Here is an 11,555-nt window from a genome sequence, read left to right as displayed (position 1 = left end):
ATGTGCAAATAATACATTTTAAATGCATTATTTACACATCCTTTTTTTTAAATCAATAGACATGTAAAAAATGACAATTGTTAAAAATATACACCACTTTTACATGTTGTGTTAAGAATCCATATATTTGTTGTCAATTTTTTTATGTAGACATTTGAACCCAGGGAGAGTGAGGCGACAACAGCTTCAGGTGTTTAGATAAGTCTACTGGAATCTGAAGAATTGCCATTCAATGTGCAAGTTGTCTGCTTAGCTGATTTGTACATCAGAAGTGCCTGTGTGCGTTTCCCCTGATCAACCCCTGATTCCTTTGTACTATGGAACAACAGCATACCCCTGCAAATATCACAACTTGGACCTGAGAGGGCCTGGTTTGTTGGTAAGTACAATCTGGTATAATATTGTTTGGGTTAATTCATTGTGAATAATCTGAAATTGTGTTACATATTTTGTCTTTTTGCGTTTATTTTCAATTTAGGAGACTCAGCTTATCCTAACCGACCATGGTTGTTGGCACAGCTAAGGAATCCAACAATGTTAGGGGAAGTCTGTTTCAGTGAGGACCATGGAAGAAATCAGTGGCCAGTGGAGCAGCTGCTTGGACTCCTAAAGTCCAGATTTCGCTGTCTGGACAAGACCAGCAGAGCTGTCCTCTACTCACCCGATAAGATGTGTCAAATCCCCATGGCCTTCTGCTTATTGCACAACATAGGCCTGCGACGGAACATCCCATTTATCGCAGAGGATGGAGACCATGAAGAGGTACCGGGTGAGGATGTTGAAATGCCAAATGAGGATGATTGTAACGAAGAGGAAGGAAATGACGTACATCAAGATCTCATTGACAACTTATTTAACGGGTGTAAGTATACATTTACATATTATGATATTAAGGTTATACCAACTTTTAATCTCATGAGGAGAACAGCTATGTGCTGGACATTTTTCTGAAAGGGAAAATTGATGGAATCCAGGTCAAATATGTTTGTTGATCCAAGTGTTGACACACCGTCTATTGGGTTTGTTTAGAATGTTCTTCTTTGATTGTTCTTAGAAAATGTGTCCTCAAAATAACTCATTTGTAATGTGTCTAATGTGTAATGTGATTAAATGTTTTTCTTTATTTTGTTCTGTTTTATGATCCTTCACCAAGTCGTCTTCATTTGGACATTTCAATGTTGTGACATTTGCTGTTATATGCTGATGTTGCAAAGTACAAATGCAACATGGACTGATCCTGTGGAAGACACACACAGACTTTGGGTGTACATATCTTGTACTGAGATAACTTGCACAGTGATTGAATGGAAGTTTTGAAGATTGCATTGGACTTGTTTTGTGTTGAATGTTGGCACCAAGCCAATATGTTCTGCTAGAATTGCTTTAACCACACGTGGTAGTCGACACCAAGCATAGTAAATCTCTCTTCACATTGCCAAAATTTCCATATTGCGTTAAGTGTATGAAGCTGTTGATGTGTCTCATCATTGTAGGAAGGACTTCTTGTAGCACACCACTTAACGTTGATTGTGGCATTCCCCTGATACTGCCACAGTGTTTTGGAAAACTCATGTGGCCACCAAATTGAGTACTACCAGGATTTTAGACTCTCCGTGTTTTATTGTCGTGCAATTCCTATTGTGAGGCAGAAGATGTGTCTCTAGCTGAAGACGCAACTCAATTATATATTGCATAAAGAATCTGGTTGTTTTGATTATATTCCCTTCTTTCATGGTGGCAAGGACTAGGACTGAATATGTAGAAATGGCACTGAGTATTTGTGTTATGTATGGTTGGTTATGCTTCATAAAAAATTGATAGACAAATATTTTTTCAAATGTAATGAAATACTAGTTGGTGGGTTTTTGTTATTCTTATTTTGTTGTCATGGCTGAAAATGGAGTAAAACATAACTTACTTGCAATTAATTTATGATTTAACTAACATTTGCTTTTTTTACATTTTAAAATGTATGATGGAAGGAAAATTATAAATAAATTGAGCAAAGACATACAACACTAGTCTTTGACTTTTGTTAGTTTTGCTTTGATTAAATAAAACCAAATAAACTAACACAGGATGAAAACAAAAAGCCAGCAGTATTAGAAAAAGTCAGTCATGGTGAATTCAACTGGACTCAGAAAGGTAGATGTGTCCAGAAAATACTTGAAAAAGTGAATGGTAGTCACACACTTGAGGAAATTAGGTTCTGGCGTCTGTTGGTGGTGGAGGTTCTTGCCATCCTCTCCTGGTGGTCCAGATGAATGTGTGCTCCTGCGGGAGGAGGGGTGGATCCACAGTTGTAGGGACTGAGGTGGGTGCAGGTGTTGTCTTTTGTGGCAGGGCCTACCATTCTGTGCCTGAGACAGATCAAGTTGGCCCAGAGGTTATTGGACCACAAAAAGGGGAAGATGGCACTAGAGAAGTCCTGCACATTTGGGTGTAAAAACATGCAGCACCCCAGTCAGGGAGCCCATATTGGAGTTGTGATTTTCTATCTGAACATTGAGCGCCCTCTGCAACTGCTTCATTTCCTGGAGCTCTGTAAGGACCTGGCCCATCATGTCTTGCCACTGATGGAGGGATCCCAAGACTTGGTCGATGGTGGCCATTGTGACAGTTAATCCAGTGACCTCACTTTGCTGGCCCACAGGTTCCTTCACACGACCCCTACCCCACTACCCTGAGACCATGACTCAGTGTGCCCAATCCTACTGGTTACTGGCTAAACTTGAGGTGGGGTGGTAAATCGTCTGACCAGCAGCCAGGCCTGGGGGGCACAAGATTAGGGTGATGTTGCTTTGGTCACAGGAAGGGGCAGTATCCATGGCCTGAGAAGTGGTCACAGCTGGAGTGGGAGGTGTAGGTGTGGGCTGAATGAGTTTCACAGGAGCCATCTTCCCAGGCAGACCAGATGGGCCAGCCAGCTGCTCATCCAGACTTGCAGAAGTGGAGTCCTCACTGAAGGCTTGTTCCTAGTGTGGAGTGGAGGTCTCCTCAGTGGCAAGGGTTTGTCCACGAACTCTCAGCATTGAACCTATTATGAATGAATGAATAATTAAATTATTAAAAGTCTGGATTATACATCAAACGTGTTTGAAGCTAAAAAAAAGTACCAACCTAAAGAAGGAAAAGATGTTTAAAATAATGATTGTACGTTTTAGTGGTATTATAATCAATAAACAGCACATGCCAATGCAGATGCGCAGCGCTGGTAGACAGTAGCAGGGTCGACTAGCGTGCTGACCTGACTCCATACAAAAACGTGGTAAACTACGCTGAAACGTTTTAACTCTGTCTAAGTTTAACTCTGTCTAAGTTAGACTTTATTATTGGTAGCACATTTTATTTATGAAGCATTCTTTTAAAGCATTCATTTTATAGCACTACTTGCGCCGTTTTCAGCTCTGCTCACCTGTTGCTGTGATCCCTGACTCCCTGTGACCTCCCGCCCTGTTCTGCCGCAGCTCCAGTGCCATTTGAGCAGAGGTCTTGGTCAAGGGTTTCCTCACTTCCGCCTGGACCTCGGGCAGGAAAGTTAGCGGTCTAGTTTTCGGCGGCTCCCCACCTACTTACAGCATATGCCAGCGCAGACGCACTTGTCCTCGGCCAACCGGGGCAAGGGGCCAGGACCCCTGCCGGTTTTAGTAGAGATCAGTGCCTGAAGTACTCGGGGAATCAACTAAGAGCCCCAGAACCTCCAATCCCAGTTTCATGTAAGCACACCTTATCTGTGGAGACAATGCCCATGAGATGCATGCACTGTACATTCCAAACATGCACTCCTAAGGTAGACCCTGAGGGAAAGCACAAACTAAAACTACTGCTTATTAACTGCAGGTCTCTTAGCAAGCACAATATTGAAATCCACGATTGTATTCTGGATAAACGACCTGATGTCTTATTTCTTACAGAGACATGGCTAAACGAGTCCTTTGCTCCCGAGATATTGCAAACTCTCCCGCAGGATTATGGTATCCTTAGACAGGACCACACTAAAAAGCGTGGATAAGGAATAGTGATAATTAATAAATTATCCTTAAACTGCACTATGAATACAGTAGACATAAACCACCTTGTGGCTTGTTCCATTCTTTTATCTAAACCTCTCCCTACAGCTACAACAGAACTAAACACCACTCACGGGAGATGGTCCAGATTTAACCCTGAGAGTTTTACTCAGGCTCTACAACTAAGCCGACCCTCCTAAGGTAAGGATATCAATGTGGCAAGCAGAGTAGTAGACAAATGGATTACTGAAGCACTGGATGTGGTTGCTCCATGGACTTCTAGTGTCCCACGCAGACCCACCAATTCTGCCCCATGGTTTAATGAAGCCCTGAGGACAGCTAAGAAATCTTGTAAACGCTAATGGAGGACAGACTGTTCAGATATAAATAAGGCTGCCTTTAAGCTAAAGTACTACCACTCCCTTATTAAGAAGACACGTGCAGCCTATTATAATGGCAGGATAGAGCAAGTGGATAATTCCTATAAAGAATTATTTGCTATTCTCAAAGATCTATCCTCTCTAGAGAGAATTATGACACTGGTCTCCAGTTCGATGGAGTTGTGTAACCAAATTGCCAACTTTTTTGCAGCCAAGGTATCGAAAATATATGATGCTTTCCCTGATGAGGCTCGCAACGGCACCTCTTGCCAAACCGAGAGGACCCCAGAGTGGGGGGAAAACTGCCTTTCAGAATTCTCCTTCCTTTCCTTGGAACATCTGAAAAAGGTAGCTCTAAGCATCAAATCAGGCTCCCCAATAGACCCAACCATGCCAAAAGTCATCAGCGTAGGGCTATATACAATATTACCATTTGTGCAGCAGCTGGAAATCACCTTTCGGGGGGGGAGGGTGGATATGTGGAACCAAGCAATGGTTCTCCCTCTTAAGAAAAAACCCACAGCAGATGTGAATCTATTGGAGAACCTGCGGCCTATCTTACTCCTACCTTATTTCTGTAAAATAGCAGAAAAGGTAGTGAATACACAAATGGTTGTACATATTAATCAACACAATCTACTTCACCCTTCGCAATCAGGCTTCAGAGCGACGAGCTCCACGGAGTCTGCATTGCTCTTTGCCACGGAGACACTACGTATTTGAGCAGACGAAGGCCTGACGGTTGCACTGGTCCTGTTAGACCTCAGGGCAGCCTTTTGATACGGTACCCACAAACTACTCCTACACCACCTCAGATTAGGTGGATTGGAGGAGTTGCTTTAAAATGGATGACTTCCTTCCTGCAGGATCGTAGCTTCCAAGTCACACAACACCCACATATCTCAGTGGGGTAGTCTCCCTCCATCTGGTCTTCAGCCTGGTGGCCACCGATCCTGGGCCCTGTTCCTCACCCTAAAAAAGAGGCTAAAAACTTAGGAGTCTGGGTGGATCCTACCCTCGCTTTTGAGACTCACAGCAGGAAGGTTGCAGGGAAGAATTTTGGAACTCTCAAAATGTTAAGGAAAACTCTGGACTTTATCCTACTTCCGCTAGAAAAACCCTGGTCCATGCCCTTGTAACATCTCAATTGGACTACGGAAATGTACTATATTTAGGAGCAACGCAAAAATGTCTCCATAGGTTACAATGTATCCAGAACGCAGCAGCTTGCTTAGTACTGAATCCACCCAGGAACGCTTCCTCTTGGAAAGCTCTTGATTCCTTACATTGGTTACCTATAAACAAAAGGATTATTTTTAAGGCCGTGTGCATTTGCCACCGCAACTTGCAGGACAAAGGCCCACTTTACCTTCAGGTCCTACTCGGCCATTATAACCCAGTACGGTCTCTGATCACCCGGAACTTACTTGGTTAAAATTCCGAAGGTCAAGAGAGCAGGAATGGGTGTGCGCTCTTTCAGCTACTTGGCAGCAAAAAACTGGAATGCACTGCCCTTGTTTCTCCATGCTGAGCCATCAGAGAACCTTTTCCAGAAAAGATTAAAAATCTGGCTTTTCCAGCTTTAAGTTCTATGCCAGTTTTTTCTTCCGTGTTTCCTGACCAATCTCACCTCCTCCTTTTGGTTCCCCTTTTATTTGGAAGAGTGGTCTCAGCAAGATGACACACCAGCTGGTGTAACCAGGGGCTTTATAAGTGATAATATTATGATTATTATTATTAAAAGAAACAGTTTAAATGACACTCAGAAATAAATCAGAAAAGCATGTAAAGGGGGAGGAGCCAAGATGGCGACCGGGACGGCAGCGTAGACTCCCGGCTCCGTGAACCTCCGCATCCCGCACGGATATCCTGCCTGAGATCCTCAACCTGTGCTACGTGGTCGTGTTTCTGAAGGAGGGGGGCTCCCGACTGTCTGACTCCGAAGTTGCTAGCTGCGGTATCGCCGGAGAAAATCGCATCTGAACTTTGCGGCCGACGCGGCCCTGGAGCCGGGACATCGAGTGGACGCCGTGGCCGGGTGGCAGTGCGACAACAGCGGCCAGTGGTGACTGGGTGGAGTCGGTCACCGGAGCGGTGCCGGACTCGGCCTACATTTCGACATGGTCACTTCTACTGTCCAGCGTAGCGGACCGAGTGCATGACCGGGGGTGCAAATTTTGGATCCTCCGGTGGCTGCCCCTGCCTTGCTGGTGAGCTGCCCGGCCGCCGTCCGTATCCTGCCCCGATCGCGGCGGGCCGCCCCCGGATTTCTGCGGGGGCTGGTCCGTGGTGGGGACGACGGTTGCCCGTGACCAAGGATAGTTTTTTGCTTGCCCCCGGAACCCGGCCACCCGCGACGTGGACACCGCGACGTTTGTCTCGGCCCCGGTGAGGGTCGGGCATACTTGGCGGCCATCTTTGGGCGATGAAGCCTACCATCCTGTCCGCTGGGTCGCGGCGGGCCTGTGAGCGTACGACTTCTGGGAGTATGGCGGCAAGAGCGCAGAGAGCTGAGCTGGGGTACGGCGACCTCCTCGAGGCTCTTGGTACTCTTCACTCCTCCTTTGTTCATGGTTTCGTGATCCTAGGGAATAGGCTCGATGGTGTTGCGTCGGAGTTGGGGCAGTGGCGGCCCGCCTGTTCACACGAACGCAGAGACTACCCACACTGCGCGCAGGAGGATGCTGTGGCGGCCGCCCCTGAGGTTAGTGCACGACTAGACGCCCCGGCCAGTATGCTACAGTGTGTTCGACCTTCTGAGGGCCTGATCTCTCCCGGAGGCGATGGACCTGTGTGTGCTGTGGTGGCCTCGTCCCGTACATGCCCTCCTACGACTCAGGGACAACTCCAGCAACTAATGTCTGCTTTGGCTGCTTCTGCCTCCCTGAACCCTGCATGCAGTACAGATCCTAGGGCAGCCCTGGGAAGCCAGTTTCTTCACGCGGCGGACTGTGTTCCTCAGAGACTTCCACCCCACCTGTGTGTGTCGCTTCTCTGTCGTTGTTGGACATTTCTCTGCCTGGGAACATTGGGTGTGATGCTGGGTCGAGGGGTTGGCGTGGGCAGAATTCCGAAGAGTGGTCAGGGATGAGGCTGCCCCTCTGGGGTGGTCGCCTAGTGGACGGGCGGGCTTAGGGGTGGCGTGCTCTCCTGACGTGGCTACTGGCACAATAGGTGCATAATGCTCCCCATCGTGGTTTGAGAAGATTGTCTTGGTGCTGTTCCTTGTTCACTTTAGGGGAACCTTACCGTGCGGGAGGGAGAACGCCGGGGGTCTGTTATGAAGGCCCTCCTCCAAGTTTATAAATACTTTCTCTACCCCCCCGCCCGGTGGGGGTCTTTTCTTACCTCTTTTTCCCTACTCTTCTATATTTCGGGTCTGGTTCCAGGGCGACAGGCACACTGCTGGGGGGGGGGGCCGTACTCATTTGCAGAGGTGCAGGGTGGGGGGTTGGGGGAGGGGATTCTGTATTCTTTCATCTCCTTTTCCATGGCCTCCTTTTTCTTCTCTGACTCTTTTTGTTTTTTCTTTTTCCGGGATCAGCGTGATACACTCCCTGTTGTTATGCCTCGTTGCCGTTCCATGCGTTCACAACTTCCGAGGTGTTCTTGGGGAGTTTTGGCGGGGGCCTGCGGGCGCAACTGTATATTATGTTCTTGCCCATCCTGATGTTCTTGTGTTTGCGCCATCGACCTAACAGATTGCTGTAAATCGCTAACATTCATTACTCTGCAGATCCGTGATTGTTGTTTTAAAATTGCTGGTCACCTGATCCTACTGCCTTGTCTCATTATAAAATGAAAACCTTTTCTCCTGGTGCCCTACTTACGCTGTTCACAGTAATAGTAGTACGATTTTGCTCCCCGAAGTGCTGCCTGTGTTTGTACTTGTCGTTATTGCCCTGATTGCTTAGCGGCCGGCCCTGGGGGGTTGTAGGCCCATACTTGTTCTTATTGAACTGTTCAATAAAGGTTTTCAAAAAAAAAAAAAAAAAAAAAAAAAAAAAAAAGAAAAGCATGTAAAATGATGTTCTGACATGACAAAATAAATGTAATTGGAAAATATACATTAAATATACCATACATTCAGAAGACCACAGTAGAGAGGGGAAATGTGAGGCCTAGCATGCTAAAAATCTGACTATTACACAGCCAAAAATGATATATAGTATTAGTCATCATATAAATATTGCAGAGTAAGTTTAAAAAAAAAAAACAATTTATATTCAGCATATAAAATTACATACCTTACAATTTTGAAATCAACAAACATTGCTTTGTGAAACACATAACATAAATTCTTTAGCATAACAATGCTGGGACAACATAGAAATGGTAACCTTACAACATTTTTAAACTTAGTGTTGGCTATTGATTGATAAAAACATTACACTTTAACATATCTGGAAATGTTGTAGAAAAAAAGAGAATAAGCAAGATAACATAGCAATCTTATTTTCACAAAACCTAAACAAGGCCTCATGGTGGTTGTACTCGCTTCAAATATATTTTTTCAACATATTGCAACATTGAAAGTTAAACATACCTAGTGAAAATATGCAGTTACAAATAACAGACATTTACTATATATCACATATATGGGACAGAGTCAGAGCAGGACGGGGGAACCAGAGCGAGACCGGAGCAAAGCAGGCCAGGGCCGGGTCTACACCTGGAGTCAACTCGGGACATATTCGGAGCCAAAACCCGAACGGAGGTAAAGTTGAGGTGGGACAAGCACCCTTTTACCGGGCAGAACCAGCAACACCGCGGCATGCAGGGTGACGAGAAACAGAGACTCTTCCAGCCCAATAACCAGATCCACAGTGTGATATCTAGGCTTCTTCCCCCTGGATTTGGGGAGGAACCAGCTCCCAGCATGGCCGCTCGGAGCTGATGCTCTGTGGCGAACCCTCCTTCCACTTTCCGGAGCGGCGTCCCGCCACATTGTGGTCCCACTCAGCCCAACGATTCCTCTGCCTGAACACTTGCTGACTCCCAGAAACTGAATTGCGCCCTTCTCGGACCTTGCTTCGCGGAGATACGAGCCGCGACATCCTGGCCTTCCTATCCTCCTTGATGTCACCCGGGGAGACGAAGGAGGTGTTCCGTGTAGCCGCTCTACCGCCATCCCCTGGTTCTCCATTCCACACAGGAGACAGGATTGAGCTTGCACTTTGGACGGGGAATCAAGTATCCCGAACCGAGTCCCAGGGAGCGAACGCGGTGGACAAGATGGGACTCCGGTGACCTCCTTTGAGCCGACAATGAGTGGGGATTCAGTGTAATACCCTAACAGCCCATAACTATCTCTGGAGGTGGACTGGGCTTGCCCCTGTTACCATAGGGCTTTCTCCTTTCACGAGACAAATACTGATTTCCGGCCGCGTCTGACTCCAACATGGTGCCCATGCTGCTTTTGCTTTGGGCAGGACTTTTCAGCTCTCTCCAACTGGTGACCTCCTTCCTGGATCATCATGGAGTCTCCGGGTCGACCATAATCTCTATCCAGGGAACTGGCCTGTCCTTAACAACAAGGGACTTGAACAACACTCCGCGCCTGACCCTAAAATGACTGCCACTAATCCCACCTAGTCAAGGACAAGTCCAGTGGTTGAAAACCCTCAGCCTCAGAGTCACAGTGATCAACACCCTCAACCTACCTGACTTAAAGAGGGCAGCCAAGCCACATATCCTCTCCTACCCCCCCCACCCTCACCATCTCCACTCACCCGCACATGGACTCAAGTCTTTCATTCACCTCCTGATCCTCACCCTAAGCCGGCGAAGTCTGAACCGCATGGCCGATCCCGGTGGAGCTGCTCCGACAGCTGTAGGGGAGACTGGCTCTGGCACCCCGCTTTGGCCGTCACCTACCCAGCCGCTCTTCGGACATTTGTCTTGTCTTCTTCTCCACTGCTGTCCCCGTCCTTTGAACTCCCAACTCTCCTTGATCTGTTTGGATCCTGACTCTCGTTTTCGCTAATAACTCCTGTATTGAATATGTGTTCATTCTGTTATTAATGTGAAATCTCTGCAATTTCTAACACACTGTTTCCTTATGTAAAGCGCTCTGATACCTCTATATAAAACTCATATGTTATTTGGTGTAAAAACACTCCCAAATACCATCAGTACATCATGGGAAATGTAATGGAGATTGAAACCTGTAATCTAATATATATATATATATATATATATATATATATATATATATATGTGTGTGTATATATATATATATATATATATATAGCACACAGCGTCTTCTTCACAGAAGGACTCAGGTAAACCAAGGTTTAATCGTATAAACGATTAAACCTTGGTTTACCTTCTGATTGCGAGTCCTTCTGTGATGAAGATGCTGTGTGCTATAAAATTAACCGACGAATTTGCAGTTGATCCGTAAAGCGCAATTAGTAGTAAGCAGCATTTCGTTCCTGCTACTTTCTTTTTCTTTGATCATCATTTCTTGTGCCGCAAAGGAAACTTCCCACTATATGGGAGGGGTAGAAAAGAAGCTACCTGTGGGGAATTTCTAGTCGAGTGAAGACGCAGTATGGAGGAGGAGGCAGAAAGGAGAGCGGCAGCACTTACTCTGTTCTGCAGAAGAACAGTGCCTAACAGCAGGCCAAAAACTAGTAATTCAAAAGATCCATCAGCACAATTACTTGAAGAAAAAGTAAATAAACTCGAAAAATTAAGGCTAGCGGAAATATCGAAATGGTGGGAGGCTATGTCCCTTCAAAATTACGTAGATCAAAATATGGCACCAAGGGGACTACGGATATTTATTACCCCCACCTACGAAGCCCCGAATCCAAAAATGTTGGAAGAGTGGTCACAGCATTCAGCAACTAGCTCAAAGGGGATGATGGATATATTGATCAGATATGCCTGGCAGGACAGAGATGAATTACTCAAACAGATTAAAATCATCATGACTGACTTGCAGCAAACACTTGAGAGCAATGCCCTAAAAAAGATTATTGATCCCATGAAAGAACGTTTGGGGAGACACGAAGAGGAGATCAAAGCAAGAAAATCAAGAAAGATGAATAGAGACTACGCAGATTATGAGAGTGGAAGAATCCTGACCTTTAGTAAAAAATATGACCATCTGTACAAAGTGCAGGACACCATTCTGGCATCCACCTCATCTGCGAAT

Source organism: Triturus cristatus, chromosome 11 (genome assembly GCF_964204655.1).
Source record: "Triturus cristatus chromosome 11, aTriCri1.1, whole genome shotgun sequence".
Classification (NCBI taxonomy): domain Eukaryota; kingdom Metazoa; phylum Chordata; class Amphibia; order Caudata; family Salamandridae; genus Triturus; species Triturus cristatus.
Note: the sequence above shows the minus strand (reverse complement) of the source record.